The following is an 18,153-nucleotide window of genomic DNA, read 5'->3' on the forward strand; positions in this document are numbered from 1 at the left end:
TGGCTCACCCTCCCAGAACTTACCCTACAGGCAGAAGCAGCTTGTTGACAACTAAAGCAGTGTATGAAACGATTAAGTCAAAGTGGCCTGGGGCAAAGGATTGCCAGGTTTAAGACATATAATAGAGGACCACCAGAGAGGGGAAAGTCTATTTCAGAGGGAGTAGAGGGGACACTGGATTACTGTAAATGGAGAATTCATAAGGCCATGAGTGAGCACAAGCCCAGGACAAGACCCAGGTTCAGAAAAGACAGAGAGGACTCTGCACTTAACTTTTCCCTTGGGCTAATCCTCTTCACAGGAGGGCTAAACTCTGAAGGAGAGCACCAGCCAACAAGAGCCAATTTGCAAAGACTATGTAAGGTGTTTTATATGTTGGTTGGTTTGTTGTTATGAGCTCCTGGCACTCAAGAAAATCACTTGTCATATCACTAGCTGGTTACAAAATTAAAGAACAGACAGCTCAGGAATTAAATCCCAGAGTTAACACATTAAAATATTAAAATATAAAGTGTGCAACAAAAGATTATAAGACATCAAAAAAAAAAAAGGAAATGGCGGACCATCCAAACGGAACAAATAGAAATTCAGAAAGCATCAACAAAGAAAATCAGACTGCAGACAGACCTCTGAAATAAATAAACCAGAAATAAAGACCTCTGGTAAACATAACCATATGGATAATCATAAATAGTATAAATAAAATGTATTATATTATTTGGTATGTAACGCCACTTCTTACTCTTACATGTCCTAAAAGGCAAATGCATAAAAAACTAACGATAAACCTATGATTTGGATATACAATGTATAAAGAAATACTTTGTAACAAGTACAAAAAAGGTGGGGGGAAGGAGGGATATAGGAAAAGTGTGTGTGCTATGGAATTTCAGTTGGTATCAAATCAAACATAATTGTTATAGATTTAGGACAATAAATTTAAGCTTGATGGTATCAAAAAGAAAATTTCTGAAAAATATATACAGAAGGAAATAAGAAGGGACTCAAAATGGTACACTACAAAAAATGAAATAAATATGAAAATAAGCCTTAACAGACTAATTGAGGGACAAAAAGGATATGAGATTTACAAAGTCCAAGTGCAAAATGGCAGAAAAAATTCCTGCATTATCAGTAGTTACTTTAAATATAAATGAATTAAACTCTCTAGTCAAAAGGAAGATATTGGGAGAATGTATAAAAAAGCATGACTCAACTATATGTTGTTTACAAGAAACTCACGTTAAATTCAAAGACATAAGTAAGTTAAAAGAAAAAGGATGGGAAAAAATATATACAATGTTCATAATAACCCAAAGAGAACTGTAGTAGCCATACTAATACCAGCTAAAATAGACTTTATGTTTCAAGGGACAATGAAGGACACGATATATAGATAAAGGGGTCAATTCAACAAGACAACATAATAATTTATATATGCACCTAACAGCAGAGTCCAAAATATATGAAGCAAATATTGACAATTTGAAGGTAGAAATAAACATTTCTACATTAATAACAGGAGACTTCAATACACCATATTACTAATGAATAGAGCATCTAGACAAAAGTTCAATAAGGAAAAAGAAGACTTAAATGATACTCTTAACCAACTGGAACCAACAGACACGTTTAGAACACTCCACATAATAGCAGCACAATACACAATCTTGTCTGATACACATTGGTTATTCTCCGGGATAGACCATATGGAGGTTACAAAAAAGTCTCAACAACCTTCAAAATATTGAGGTCTTACACTGTAACTTCTCTGGACACAATGGAATGAAACTAGCAACCAATAACAGAGGGAGAACTTGAAACTCACAAATTTGTGGAGAGTAAACAATGCACCCTTAGCAACCAGTGTGTCAAAGAAGAAATCACAAGGGAAACTAGGAAATATCTTGAGGCAAATAAAAACAAAAACATAACATACCACAACCTATAGGATGCAGCAAAGGCAGTGCTGATACAGAAATTTATAGTTCTAAATGCTTACATGAAAAAAGAAAGATCTCAAATCGGAGATCTAATCTTGCAACTCAGGATCTAGAAAGAGAAGAGCAACTTAAATCCAAAGCTAGCAGAGAGAAGGAAATAACAAAGAGCAGAGACAAATGAAATAGAAAATTAGAAAAAAAAAACACACACACACACACACAATAGAATCAACAACCAAAGTTTTTCTCTGAAAATATTGATAAAATCATAAACCTTACCTAAATTGACAAGAAAAAATGAGAGAAGATGCAAATAACTAAAATCAGAAGTGAGTGACATTACTACCAATTCCACATAAATAAAAGAGGATACTATGAGCAACTGCACACCAGCAAATTAGACAACCTAGATGAAACAGATTCCTAGAAACACACAAGCTACCTACAATGACTTAAGAAACAGATCTAAACACACCAATAAAAGTAAAGAGGTTGAATCAGTCATCAAATAAAGCCCAAGGTCAGACAGCTTCACCAGTAAATTTTTTTTAATAATTCAATTTTATTGAGATATATTCACATACCATGCAGTCATACAAAGCGTACAATCAATTGTTCACAGTACCACCATATAGGTATGTGTCCATCACCAAAATTAATTTTTGAACATTTTTATTACCACACACAAAAGTAATAAGAAAACAAGTTAAAGTGAAAAAGAACACTGGGTGCTTTTTTTTTGTCCCCCGTTTTTCTACTCATCCATCCATATACTGCACAAAGGAGAGTGTGATCCACATGGCTTTCCCAATCACATTGTCACCCTTCATAAACTACATTTTTATACAATTGTCAAGATTCAAGGGTTCTGGGTTGTAATTTGATAATGTCAGGTATTTACTGCTAGCTATTCCAAGTCATTAGAACCTAAAAAGGGTTATCTATATTGTGCATAAGAGTGCCCACCAGAGTGACTTCTTGGCTCCTTTTGGAATCTCTCAGCCACTGAAACTTATTTCATTTCATTTCACACCCCTCTTTTGGTCAAGAAGATGTTCTCCATCCCATGATGCCGGGTCCAGATTCCTTCCTGGGAGTCATATCCCATGTTGCCAGGGGGATTTACACCCCTTTCACCAGTAAATTTTAAAACATTCTACAAAGAATTAACACAAACCCTGCTCAAACTCTTCCAAAAAATTTATGAGAATGGAAAACTTCTTAAAACCTTCTACGAGGCCAACATCAGCTTAATACCAAAGTCATCTAAAAATACCACAAGAGAATTAAAGACCAATATTCCTTATGAATACAGATGCAAAAATCCTTAGCAAAATACTAGCAAACTGAATCTAACAGCACATTAAAAAACTTATATACCATGATGAAGTGGGATTTATCCTAGATATGCAAGAGTGGCTCAACATAAGAAAAGCAATTAATGGAATTCACCAAATTAATAGTTCAAAGGAAAAAACAAAACCACATGATCATCTCAATGGACACAGAAAAGGCATTTAACAAAATCCAGTACACTTTCTTGATAAAAACACTTACAAAACTAGGAATAAAAGGAAACTTCTAACATGATAAAAGGCATATAAGAAAAATCCACCACTAACATCATAGTCAATGGTGAAAGACTGAAAGCTTTCTCTCTAAGATCAGGAACAAGACAAGGATGCCCACTGTCACCACTATTATTCAGTATTGTACTGAAAGTTCTAGCAAGAGCAATTAGACAAGAAACAGAAATAAAAGGTGACCAAACTGGTAAGAAGCAAAACTTTCCCTGTTTGCAGATGACATGATCCTATATAAAGAAAATCCTGAAAAATACACTACAAAGCCATTAGAGCTAATAAACAAATTCAGCAAAGTGGCAGGGTACAAGCTCAACACTCAAAAATCAGTGGTGTTTCTACACACTAGTAATGAACAATTTGAGGAAGAAATCAAGAACAAATTTCATTTAAAAAGTAGCAACTAAAACAATCAAATATCTAGGAATAAATTTAACCAAAGATGTTAAGTACTTGTACATGGAAGACTACAAGACATTGCTAAAAGAAATCAAAGACCTAAGTAAATTGAAGAACATTCTGTGTTCATGGATTGGAAGACTAAATGTTGTGAAGATGTCAATTCTACCCAAAGCAATTAACAGATTCAATGCAATCTCAATCAAAATTCTAACATTCTTCTTTGCAGAAATGGCAGTCAGTCATTAAATTTATAAGTGTAGGGCCCCTGAATAGCCAAAGTCATCTTGAAACAGAAAAATGAAGTCAGAGGACTCACGCTTCCAATCTTAAAACTTATTACAAAGCTACAGTAACCAAAACAGCATGGTGCTGGCACAAAGATAGATATATAGACCAATGGAATCAAACTGAGAGTTCAGAAATAGATTCTCACATCTATAGCCAATTGATTCTTGCCAAGGCTGTCAAGACCACTCAATTGGGAAAGAACAGTCTCTTCGTAAAATGGTGCTGTGAAAACTGGATGTCCATATGCAAAAGAATGAAAATGGACACCTTACTTCACACTAGTCAACTCAAAATGGATTAAAGACCTACATATAAGAACCAAAGCTATAAAAGTCCTTGAAGTAAATATAGGGAGACATCTTCAGTATCTTGCATTAGGCAGTGGTTCCTTAGACTTTACACCAAAGGCGTAAGTGACAAAAGAAAAAAATAGATAAATGGTACTCCATCAAAATTAAAATTTTTGTGCATCATAGGATGTCATCATGAAAATAAAAAGACACACCTACAGAATGGGAGAAAATATTCGAAAACCACATATCTGATTAGCAATTAATATCCACAATATATAAAGCAATATCACAATTCAATAACAGAAAGACAACCCAATTAAAAAATAGGAAAAAGATTTGAATGGACATAATCTTGAAAGAAAATATACAGATGGCCAATAAGCACATAAAATGATGCTCAACATCATTAGCCATTAGGGAAATGCAACGAAAACCACATGAGATCCCATTTCACACCAATTAAAATGGCTACTGTTTTAAAAACAAGCAACAGAAAATAACAAGTGTGGAAAAGGATGTGGAGAAATAGGGACACTCATTCACTGTTGATGGGAATGTAAAATGAAGCAGCCATTGTGGTAAACAGTTTGGTGGTTCCTCAGAAAATTAAGTATAGAATTAACCATATGGACCGGCAATCCCACTACTAAGTATACACCCAAAAGAAATGAAAGCAAGGACTCAAACAGATATTTGCACACCGATGTTCATTGTGGCATTTTTCAGAATAGTCAAAAGGTGAAAGCAACCCAATTGTCCATCAACAGATGAAAGGATAAACAAAAAGTGGTATACATATATAATGGAGTATTTTCGGTCTTATAAGGAAGGAAGTTCCGATACACGCAACAAGAAGGATGAACCTTGAAAACCTCTTGTTGAGTGAAATTATTAGCCAGAACAAAAGGACAAATATTGCATGATCTCATTAATACGAAATAATTAGAATATACAAATTCAGAGTCAGCAACTAGAATACAAGTTACCAGTGGCCAGGCTGGAGGTAGGAATGGGGAGTTAATGTTTAATTGATACAGAGTTTCTACTTAGGTTGATGGAAAAGTTTTGGTAATGCATGGTGTTGATGGTAGCACAACATTATGAATGTAATTAGGACTACTGAGCTGTATTCCTGAAAGTCGTTAAAATGGGAAATTTTATGTTATATATATGTTACCACAATATAAATTTTTTAAAAAGGAAAAAGAAAAAAGAATCGATCCTCACAGCCAAATTGCAGTATGTTCTGTATTGGTACAGTCAAAGATGAAAATTGTAGCCATAGATTGTTTGACTTCAAAGGGAGTCCTGAGAGATGGTTCTTCAATGAAATAGATCATTCTGTTTGGGGATAGCTTTAATTATTAGGAAAAGAAATCCAAAAATTGCCTCCCTGGAACTCACCTACCTCACTCCGTGGTTGCCAGTATTATCCTAGGACCTATTTAAATTATGTCAAATCTCTTAAGTCCTTCAATTGTTTGAAGATGGATCCCATAGCCTCCCCCAGCTTGAACTGCTTTAGGTTCATTCCTTCAGGGCAAGGGTTTCCAGGCTCCACCGGCCTGATCACTCTTCTATGCAAGCACTCAGATGTATTAGTGTCCTTCCTACAATAAACAGACAGAAGGAATGCCAAACTCAAGAGAGAGTGAAGCATATTATCCATTTCTTTGCTCTTGGTCACCAGACAGCCCAAGACTGCATCTGCGCCTTTAGCGCAGAGTTGCCCTTACTGCAGTTTTGCGAGTGGGCTGGGCCAGTCCTCTGCCTGGGACCTCTATACCTTGGCCAAAGGTAGACTGCCAAAGGAGAAGCCACTCCCAGTTCTGAGAAAATCTACCCTGTTGCTTTTTAAAAACACTTATCTGTGGAACAGGGGACATGGCCCTGAGGTCTAGAGGAAGCTATTAGCAATTCTTGGCCACAGAGGGTAATAAGTAGAAAAGCAGAAGGTTTTTAAAAGCAAAATCAAGGGCTAGGAACACAATTTAGAAAATGCAAAGATTATTTAATGGTTTTAGGTGGATTTATGCAAAAAGAAGTCCTTGGTGGCTAAACAGTTTGGTATTAGGATCCCTGGTGTACAACCCATCGCTAGAATGAATGGTATTCAGGGAATTTTCTAAATTATAATAGTATGGGCATTCCTATTTGGCTGCAATCATTTCTTATTTTGGGTAAATATCTGTTGCTCTAAAATGGACTTTCAAAAATAAATAACACAACAAAAGAGAATGGTAGCCATTTAAATAGATGGTTAACCAGAGACATTTTCCCCCATGAATAAACATAAATATTGATTAACTTTCACTGAAATTCCCTAATAATGTAAAAGCTAAATTAGTGGCTGTCTGAGGGCAGCTGATGGAAGGGCACTGGGAAGAACTGCAGCTCCGGATGCTCTTCAAGCCACCGCTTCCTACAAATACTTGAAAAGGAAAATGCCCAAGAAGGTGCACTAGTCACTTTGGACTACACTGGTTCTCCCCTTATTTGGGGAAGGGGTGTGTGCTGGAAAGCCTTGCTTATGGAAAACAGCTACTCTGCCTATGACAGGCATATTCAGAAAGGTCCACTGAATATTGTCTTATGTAAAGGGTATTTTTATCCCACCAGTGCTGTGAGCCATACTGCAGCCTGAGGCAAAGGGAAAATGTGTGCCCTGAATACAGACTTTCATGTATTTTTTAACGGGTAGTTTTTTCCAGAACATCAGATTGGTTAAAAAGATGGCAAGTAGGCATATTAAAACTAAGAGCATCATTTTAAGCTCCAATGGTTTATTTACATTAAAATCAGAATTTTTTATAATTTTACATTCCCAGCTTTAATAGATGCAAGCTCATAAAGATCTACTTCTTTGCTTATCTTGTTTTCAGTTGAGGAAATTGCCATGCTTGACATTTTCTCTTGACCCAGTGATGAGCTTAAATAATTTCTAATTAACTTTAGCTTATGATCTTGTCTTTAAGTAAATTTTGATTTTTTAAATTCATCATGAATTTTTCTGCATTAATTTAGATATTTTTAAATATTGCATTGAAACATTTACCTTGATTGCTATGTTTTTTGGTAACCTGTTTGCTAGTTTTGGACTCAATGAATTTGCATACACTACTTATTTCATGTAAGTGAGATCATACAGTATTTGTTCTTTTGTGCCTGGCTTATTTCACTCAACTTGAAGTCTTCAAGACTCATCCATGTTGTAGCATATATTAGAACTTCATTTCTTTTTATGGCTGTATAGTATTCCCTTGTGTGTATCTACCATATTTTGTTTATCCATTAATCTCTGGATGGACACTTGGGTTGTTCGAATCATGTGCCCCGACAAACACATGTTCCTAATCTTAATCCATGTCCCAGTGGATGTGAATACATTGTGAACAGGACCCTTTGAAGATGCTAATTTTAGTTAATGTGTGGTGAACTGAGCCTGGTGGGTCTTAATCTGAATTACTGGAGGCCTTATACAGAGGACCCAAAAGTCACAGAAGTGAAAAAGGAGAGGATATCACCATGTGACAGGAAGCCAAGAAACCCCAAGGATTTCCAGAAGCCAACACCAGAACACGGCAGTCTTCAGGGAGAAAGCAAGCTTTGCCAGAATGTTACTGTCCCCGGGGAGAAAGCACAGCCTTCTGGCCTCTGAAACTGTGAGCTAATAAAATTCCTGTTGTTTAAGCCAAAATAAATAAATAAATAAATAAATAAATAAATAAATAAATAAAATATTGCATTGAAACATTTATCTTGATTGCTGTGTTTTTTGGTGCTCCTTGAAAATTTGCACCCAGAATGCCTTATTCACTTCACTCTAATCATAACGCTGTTACTGTTATTATTAAAACCTAACCAGAAATAGTGGGGTGTAAAGACTGAGGTTTGAACCCAGCCCTTCTACAGCCACCTTTTTGGGTTTTCTTTTTGCTGACTGGGTTAGGGTGTCCTAGTCATGGTATAAATGAGAGAATTATAAGCTCTTCATAGAAGTGCCACTAAATTTTAACTGAGGTCTAAGTTGATCGTTGCTGTTGATTGTCATATTTGATTGAAATGTCAGATGATTAATTTGCTGAAAAGTTTGAGGCAAGAGGAACAACTGTGCTTCAAATAAGAGCTAAAAAGTGTAATCTGAAGCCAGGTTCCAAGAAAGATCACAAAATAACTGGATCCTGTAAGAGCTTTGTTTCATGAGTGTGTAAGACAGTCCAGCCAAGTAATAAACAGCTCTCCCAGCAAGGACACCAGGCAGAGTGTGACAATTCATGAACATCTGAGGCTCTGCTATAAATGTGTGTTTGTTTTATAATTTTTGCTGACTTCCCTTGTGTTGTTCAGAATCTTTTAATCTCTTCAACCAATCCCAATTTTTACGTGTCTCAAACACATAAAGGCAAAGAACCCCCATAGCAGATGATTTCCAAGGTGTCTTTTGGCTTCAACAATCTGATTTATACCAAATGTTTTTTGTTGTAAATGATGCTTTATAATCTGGATGAAGCTATGTAGGACAAAACAAGCTGGTCATTGGGGCCACACCTCAGTGCAGAGACAGTCGCAGTCAATATCACCATCCTGGAAGGCAAAGACCAGAAATACACCAATGCAGGAAGTGAATGGGCCAATGGTAGTAATTTTTTTTACACCAGTGGCCATGTCTCTCTTTCTAAAATAATTCACCCACCAGGCATTTTTGCCTAACCACTGCCCGTGGTCCTGGCTCATAAGTTAGACCACCGCAGGGGGAAGTAATTACAAAAGTTAGGACAAACTCTGTCTTTCTCCATTAAACAAAGTAAATTTACAATTATATTTTAAGTTTGGGGAAGAATTTAGTAAAACTTGGAGGTGACAGTGATGTGCCATCTTTTTTTTTCAATAAATACCAGTTGTGAACTGACATACACAAAAGGATGGGCAAATGTTCTGTGGGCTATTCCTTAGCTTAGAGACTCATGCATGGTTGGGAGGAATTGGGTGCTTTGATGACTTGAATAAAAAGTCACATGTGGAATAAAGATCATCTTTGACCCAACAGCCTCAGTTAGAATTAGGGGGTGGAATTGGGAGGGGGGGGTTAAACATCCAAATTGCAGAGGAAAAGGAGAGGTGGGGGGGCAGGAGCTTGCAGGCTGCTGCAAGGTTGGCATTAGCTCTGCTCCTGCTTAACATCTAAATCAATGATCTCCAGGAGTAAACTACTCATTAATGAAATCTGTGATTGATACTAGCCTGCGTAGTGTTGCCAACACCAGAAAGGACAGAAAAGGAATATAAATAGTCTTTCGATAGATTAGAAATATGGTCAGGAAATTAAAGGAGATTTGAACTAAATGGGGACAATGTAATACATCTGGAGTCAATAACTGAGAACATAGATGTTCAGAAAGTGGGAAAAACAAGGGAAGCAGTTAAATGAAAAGAGTCCCAAGTGGCTAGCCAGTTAGATTCATGTTAGGGAAGGCCTTTCATAGGCAGGTTAGAAAGGAGCATTGCATCTCCTGACAGGGGGTGTAATCTACACCTTTCATACTTGGTTTGCTTACAAGAACTCTATACCAGAAAAAGTATAGAGTTTGTAAACATGGTCAAATGGAACTGACCCCTGCCAGCAATAAAAATGAAGGCAGAGTGACTTGCATTGACCAAGTGCTCCATTCATGCACTTGAATGCCCTTGTACAGTCACCACAGGCTCCTAGGATGGGCTAATGTCAGAGGAGAAGCATGGAAAAGGACACAGCTGGCATTCTTCTACACAAAACTGAAAAACAATTTTAAGAAACAATATGATTTTTTTTTAACAGATAACCAAGATTTATGGGAGAAGGACAAGATGAAGAAAGATATTTGAATTCTCAACATTTTTCTGCTGTGTTTCAGTTCTAACAGGTGACCATTAACTTCCTTTTATGTGCCTGACATTGCCTTAAACTTTGTGGAAGTTTCAACAGGGAATTCAATTTCATCTTCACTGAAATTAAGCCTAATTAAGGAAAATGAAATTTATACATAGAAAAAAAATGTTAAAACTTTGCAAGAGAATACACAATTAATGGCAATGAGTATGACCCCCCCAAATAGGAGCCATGAACAAATTTTGGAGTAGAAGGAATGAGAGAGCAGTATAGTGTGGCCCAAGGCAGTCATGGAAAGTTCATGGAATAGATGGTCCTTGGGAAGGATCGTGAAAGACACATGGGATTTGGACAAGTGGGAAGAAATAAGATGCGAGAAAAACCTCAACCAGTTCATCAGCAAAGGATGAGGAACACATAGGTGTCCGTTGCTCCTACACAATGATCCAAATTTGAGGTATTACATTGTCTTATTTAGAAATTACAAGATTCTGAATTGGGTGAAGATCTTAGATCCTCATTAAGTGGAGGAATCCTCTTTACAACATCCCTGAGGGATGACCTATCAGCTTCTGCTTGAAATACAACCCACGATGAAGAGCTCAACAGTTTTCCAACACTTCAACTCTTCTTCCCCCGGTTACTTCAGCCTTCAGTTCTTATTCTGCCTTTCAGTGTAGCATTGATCACATTCACTCCCCCCAAATTAAAGACAGTGCTGGTGGCTTCTCCCTTGTCTTTTTCTTTTTGTGCCTTGTACTTACAATTGTCTTCCTGGATAGTCCAGGTGGTAGTAAAGGGTCCACTCCAGATGCCCTCTAGTTCACTGAGGTCCCTTTGTAAACATGTGAACATTTATCCAGTTTGGTCTGATGGGTTCAGGGTTCAGTGGAGCAATCACTTCCTTAACCAGGATACTACTTGTCTACTAATGCAACCTAAGATGGCCTTTACCGATTTGTTTTAGTAGTTGCATCACGCTGCTGAGTGGAAGAACTCACTTATTAAAAAAACAAAAAGAAAGTAAAACACTTAGTAATGTGCCCTGAACACAGAAATAACTAATGGTAAAGGAATAACTAGTGGTGAAGGCTGCCAATTCTAACTCTCCTCAACTATATTTTGCCCAATGTTCCAGCCTCCAAGTGGGCAAGCAATGTCTCCATAAGTAGTGAGAGGGGACTGTGTATGTGGATGTCAGTTGGGCAGCGGGGCATGTATCTCCAGGGGTATTCCCCCAGGAATGGGACAAACATCACAAAAGATCTGCTTCAACAGTAGGGATAAAGAAAGAATATTGGGGTGGCAGCCCCTTAGACTACTACACACTTAGGGATAACAGTTCTAACTAGTATAAATACGTAATAATGCACTTTTAATACTGTGCTGGTTTGAAGCTGTTATGTACCCCAGAAAAGGCCATGTTCTTTTAATCCACTCCTGTGAATGCAGACCTTTTGTGGGTGGGACCTTTTGGTCAGGTTGTTCAATTGAGATGTGACCCACCCCATTCAAAGTGGATCTCAATTCTTTTTACTGGAGTCCTTTATGAGAGGATAAAGGACAGAAAAGGCCCAGAGAACTCAGAAAGAAACACCCAGAGAAGTCTGGAGAGAGCTGAGAGAGAAAAGCCCTGGAGGAGGTAAGAGAGGACCCACGGAGGAAGCTGCTGGAACCAGAGCTGAAGGCAACAAAACCCGGGAGTGAAGGACCAGCAGACACCAGCCATGTGCCTTCCCATGTGACAGAGGTGTCCCAGATACCGGCAGACTTTCTTCAGAGTCCAGGTATCATCCTATTGATGCCTTAATTTGGACATTTTCATGGCCTAAGGACTGTAAATTGTAAGTTAATAAATCCCCATTGTAAAAGCCATCCCATTTCTGGTATATTGTATTGTGGCAGCTTTAGCAAACTGAAACAAATTCATTATTGTCAGAATACAGAAAGCTTCAGAAATGACTGCTAGCGCAAATTTGCAATATCCTTACAGAGAGAAAAGGACACAGATAGAATGGCTCTGTGTGTGTGTGTGTGTGTGTGTGTGTGTGTCTGTTGTAGAAGATGTAATACAGTATAACAATAATACTTAATGAGGAGTTGTATGACAGTAGGTGAGTCATGTATTAATGTGAGTATGCTGGAGCCGAAACATACAGCGTTCTATTCAAAAAAGGCCACGTGACTGACAAAAGTAGTCATAAGCAAGTTATGCAAATCATCCCAACAGATAGCAATGGCATATTTATACCTCATTATCATGGATATGTTTTTTCCATGCACAGTGCCAAGAGGTTATTAGAGAAAATTCTTGGAGAGTTTGCACTCTGCTGTTGTGAGGTCTTTTGTGTCCCTCTGACAAATGAATCAAACACAAGAAGCAAATACGAGTCACTTGACAATAATGGTGGAATGTAAGTCCACACATTCCAAGTCAAATTCATGATGTAAAAAAAATGTCTCTGATTAATTGGGTAGAACCTACTAACACTGTTAGAAATGTACTAGTCAATATATAATGTCCAGGAATGTGGCTCCCTAAAAGACTGGAGATAAGTTCTTCAGAAAGGCAGAGGAAGGGCAGGAGTGAAGAGCATGGGAATGAAGAGACTATTAAAATGGCAAATCTCAAATGTGGAGGTCATCTTGTCTACCCTCTAGCTGAAGAAGGAATCCCTTTTTCCCCTCCTTTTTAAACTATGAAATAAAAAATTATTTACTGAGTAGTTTACCAGGTGTAAGAGACTGTGCTGAGTGAGGATTTTACATATATTTTCCCATGTAATTTTTAAAGTAAACAAAGAGATCAGTGACATAATCTTAATTTTACAGCTGAGTATATGTGCTGCTAAAGAAATCCTTTTTGTCATTCATTCATTCAGCAAACATGTACCCTACCAACCACTAAATATGCCAAAAAACAATCATCTTCAGCAACAGGAAATTCAATACCCCAAAAGGCAACCTACTTCCTCTTGCTTTTGGACAACTCTAATTCTTAGACGTTCTTCCTCATATTGATCTGAAACGTGTCTCTGTGTAACTATTCAATAGGTCACTGTGATGTCCTCATGCCAAATAGAAAAAAAAAAAAATGAGATAAGAGGAAATGGTGAATGTAAGATATCTACAGGAGCCAACCAACATTTTCTGTTTCTGATTTCAGCTCAGGGCAGTTTTCTGTACTTAGCAATTGTTATGGTTTTAACACTAACCTTTCTTCTTTGGGGATGATTAAATATGATAAACCAGGAAGCTTGAAGCAGTCTTCTTTCTAAATAGTTTTGAAAAGCCCTTGATACTTTGAAGGCATTGTCAGATGACAATAAATTTGGCACCCACATAAAAATGTGTCTAGGTAATGCCAGCATGTAACTATCAGTAATAGTTATATGCTCCCAGGAATCCATGAATACTGAGACAATGAGCAGGATACATTTTAGAGCCTCCCTAGCTATCTCCTCTTGGCAGCATCTTACAGAATGGCCTTTCAAGTCATCAAAATCCTAGCAGATCCTATGCTCTCTGCTTCATGTGAGGAATTCAAATATAAAAAGGAGAGTCTGGCCAAGGCTAAGGAGAAGTGGAGGTACTGAGAGGCACTGAGAGGTGAAGGCCAAGGAGAAGTGGGGGTCACTGCTTCAGGAGGATCCACTGTTTATTCACATCACAGAATCCTACTGCCCACAGGTCTGCAAAGACAAGGCTTTCAACTGGTGGCTGCTCTACCCTGGAACTTCAAGGTAGGCAGTTCCTAAGAAAGGAACACCATCCTTTAACAGGTTTTCTGTCTAAACTTTTGGGGGCCTTAAGGCAAATCTGTTTTTCTCAGAGTCATTGGCCTCAACTTAATACTATTTCCATCAGTATTACATCCAGATTATTGGATGGTCTAATGAGCCAAATTGTAAGAAATATAACAAAGGTTTTCTGTAACAATATAATAGCAAACATTTACTGAGTACTTACTATACGCCAGGTACTTTAATGTAGTCATTTCAATGGCTCATCAATGGTTAATTAATCCTCACACCAACACTCAGTTTGCTAAGTATCCCCATTTTACAGACAATGAAACTGAGGCAAAGAAGTATTAGGTAACTTATTTAGGCTTAGTTACCTAATACCAACTGGGTTTCAAACCCAGCTGTGTATGAATCTATCCACTCTGTCTTCCTTTTAAGAAAATAATACTGGTAAGAGCTAACATTGTGCCAGGTACTGTTCCAAACACTTAACAGATCTCAACTGATTTCATTTTCAGTAACTTTATTTTCCAGCTGAGATAAAGTGTACTTAAATAACCTGCCCCAGGTCACATGGCTAGTATATGGTGGAACTGGGTTTTGAACCCAGGCATTCTATTGCCAGAAACCAGGCTCTTAGCACTATTCTAAAGGCAGTAGTATCAAATGAGTATGATTGTTATTTCCCAGTGAGACAGTGCCCCTCCCTGCATCCCTTCAGCCAGTCTGACCTACTCACCTAGGCAACATCTAGCTTCTGTTATAGGGCTGAGGTGTGTGTGTGTGTGTTTTGCATGTGTTTTTGTTGTTGTTTTTGTTTTTTTTCTTTTTTCTTGGAAAGGACAGGGAAGTTGAGGTTCTCTCAGGGTCCCCCAAACAAGCTAGGCTCAGGGTTAAGAACCCGCCATCCTCCATCAACCAGGCTTGCTCTTGAATGCCAGGTACTTGCGTTATCACTTTGGATTGGGAGTCCTGGAGAAGGCTGGGAACACACCTTGTTCTTATGCAATGACTCAAGGTCATTGGAGGACTCAGGATATTCCATCAGAATGGCCTTCACACCCACGGTGCAGCGTGGGCTCGAAGCCGGCTGCCTCCGCCACCGCCTCCTTCCCCTCCTCCTAGTGACTTGGCACAGGAGCTTGCCCAGGCTGTGGTGAAGGGTGTTTTATCTGCAAGACTGGAGGAGACCAAGAACCCAGTTTGCCCTGGAGATAACACAACTGAAAGCAGAAGGGGCTCCCTGCCATGTCAGATTATAGCCAATGACATCAAGACCTGTCCCCCAAGGCCAGTGGAGAACTACATTTGGTGAACCTGTCATGGGACGAGCACCTCAAGGTGGAGAAACAAAGGAGTAACAGCAGTGGCCAGCAACTCTGAAAACTTTGCCTGGGAGGCTAGCCGAGACAAATTTGCCCAGCTTGTTTAATGACATACTTTAAACCTTCTCTTGTCTCTTGCTGGTTCGTTTCTGGGAACTGTTAACATTGCAGTTAATTACTTACAATGAATAACTGTAACAAGAACTATCGTAGTTCCTAATGATTGCAATTACATAAGATCTTTTATCTCAGTAGGTTCAGACTGTTTCCTCTGATCAACCGAGGAAAACTCCCTTAGGAAGGAAGGACCTAGTGTTTACCTGTGCCCACCCAGCACCAGGCATTGGTGGCCTGATGCTCCACATATGTTACCTTCTTTACTTCTCACAACCATACCACACAGTAGGGATTATCTCCTGCTTTACTGATGAAGAAACTGGGGGTCACAAAAGTTAAGTAACTTGACCAAGGATGTACATGAAAGAGATGGTACTCCTTTTCCATCAGGATTTGATGCCACTTAGACCCAGGGATGGAATTAATACAGGTAGGGAACCACGCTGGGTCTTTGCATCCTGGTGGACAGGACATGTGTGTGAATTACCCAACAAACCAAAGGCATTCAAAGATAATCGAACTCTGAATTCCAATGTCTTTATTTTCTTTTTCTTTTTCTGTATCTTGTGGGACACTGTCCACAACTCATACCTTTAATAGCCAGACATACAGACATATACTGATGAAATTGTTTAACTAAAAATTAACTGCTATGCCAAAGAACTGATGAGCATGGGAAACCAGAGGAAATGCAGTCTTCTTCTGGATAACTTTGTGATTTTAATGACATTATTATCTGGAAGTTTCAGCATATAGGCTATTTCTTCCTCTCCTCTGTAGATGAAACTCTGAATAAGTGAGAATTCTAGTAAGGGACAAGAAGTAGCCACCCCCCAAATGCACAAGCTCAAGGGGAAAAAAAAGACACAAAGATCCATTAAAGAGAGAACAATACAAGCCTGCAAGGAGTAAAAGAGAAATTGGTGACACCAACAGGGCTGTTTTCAGTGGCAAGAAGCTATTCTGAAGCAAAAACTTTTTCAGCTTGTTTCAATTTATCCTCATGGAGAATTTACATGCACTTTGAATTTCTGGGTGGATGAATATGAGTATAATTCCTAACATTATTTCCTTGCAAACATTTGCTAACTAAAATCTCAAAAAAACAGCTGATGAAGGAACCAGAATGAAGGAAGGGTCTTGCAGGTTTATTTCTTTCCTCAAGTTTGCCAACTTATCCCAGTAAAGTTTGCTTTGGAGAGGGTTTCTTTCCTTTCTCTAAGAACAGCATTGGGTGTCGAGTGTGGCTATTGAGCTGTCAAGAACAGAAGTAGTACAGGCTGTGTGATCATAATTAAGAAAACCAAAATGGTTCCTAGCAGTAAAATTACTTTTTAAAAAAAGTCAGGTCCTGGCAGAACAGGCCCCTCAGTATATTTGGTATTAAAAGGAAAAGTGAGGTGTGGGTGCAGCAAGGGGGAGGGTTCAAAAACTTAAAAATTAAACCTGAAGTTACGCTCTTGTGGCAGGGAAGGAACAATCTTTACTTTAAGCAAAGGTCAGCAGGCAACTCGTCCAGGTCTGAATGTAAACAATTCTAGTCCAGACTACAAGGTGATTTTACAAGGCGTGCTCAACAAAGAGCAAAGAAAATGCTAGACTTTTTTTAGAAAAGAAAAGGGAAAGAAAACTGGAGTGGAGGGCTTCTGTGGAGGGCAAGAGAATTTACCTGTTGATGTACAGACTTCCAGGGGAAAAAAAAAAACTCTAGGGACAGCTCACAGGTGTGGATTGAAATGGCCTCTGGTGAAATGAATGCACAAAATAAGGCGACTCTGAAGTCAGCCCACAAACAGCGCTGGCTCTCCCAACCCCCATGAAACGGGCTGAACAGGTAGTTCTGCACCTTTGAGTTAAAGTTCAAAAAAAAAAAAACCATGTCCACTCCACTCATCTCCAGGGTTTTAAAAAAATCAGATCAACTTTGCAGACAAGCAGAGGCTGGCTTAATGACAAAGAGAAACAGAAAGGATTGAACATCTGCCCTGGGAGAACTGTATGTGCAACCAAAATGTCAATGGTATCCCTCTACCCTTCCCTCTCAAAACAGCTTCTCCCTCTGGGTCAAAGACACGTTTGGCTTATATTTTTCATTCAAATTCCCTGTTCAAAGCCTTTTTAGGGGCCAGTGGTCTAAATGTCAAGGTAGGAAAACAGAAGATTTCAACTCACCTTTTTCAGGTTTCCGAAAGCAGCAGCAACCAGGCAGCTCTCATCCCTGTTGGTGAATCGAGCAACGACCAGGGCAGTCGGAGCTGTGACCAGCCTCAGCCTCGGTGCACAGGTGGCTGAAGGAAGGAGGGTATTGGTCAGTCGAGAGCAGGAAATGTGTGACATCACAGAAGCCTCGACAGATAAAGCATTGCTGGGACCTTGGTGATTGAAACCGTCAGTAGGTCCCGCCCACCTCTCATTTACCAGAATACCTGCGAGCAGGTAGGTGGCGTCTCTGCATAGACAAATGAATCAGTTAGAACAATTTGCCAGGTGGAATTTACTTTCTTTTCTGAGCACAGCACGTGTCCAGCCCCGTGTACAGATCTGAATTTATATGCCCAGGTGCTTCCCCGCCCCCGCTGCCCTCCCACTT

At 38.8% G+C, this 18,153-nt stretch overlaps 1 protein-coding gene across 2 annotated transcripts in view; it reads right to left on the minus strand.

Annotated features, from left to right (window-relative positions):
• Positions 1-18,153, minus strand: part of LNX1 (ligand of numb-protein X 1) — a 236,108-nt gene that overhangs the window by 135,933 nt on the left and 82,022 nt on the right. For both annotated transcript variants that reach the window (XM_037829799.1, XM_037829798.1), the window contains exon 2: positions 17,736-17,851. The gene's annotated coding sequence lies outside the window, so the exon portion shown is untranslated. The remainder of the gene's footprint in view (positions 1-17,735; positions 17,852-18,153) is intronic.

Source organism: Choloepus didactylus, chromosome 3, assembly GCF_015220235.1.
Source record: "Choloepus didactylus isolate mChoDid1 chromosome 3, mChoDid1.pri, whole genome shotgun sequence".
NCBI classification, from domain to species: Eukaryota; Metazoa; Chordata; class Mammalia; order Pilosa; family Megalonychidae; genus Choloepus; species Choloepus didactylus.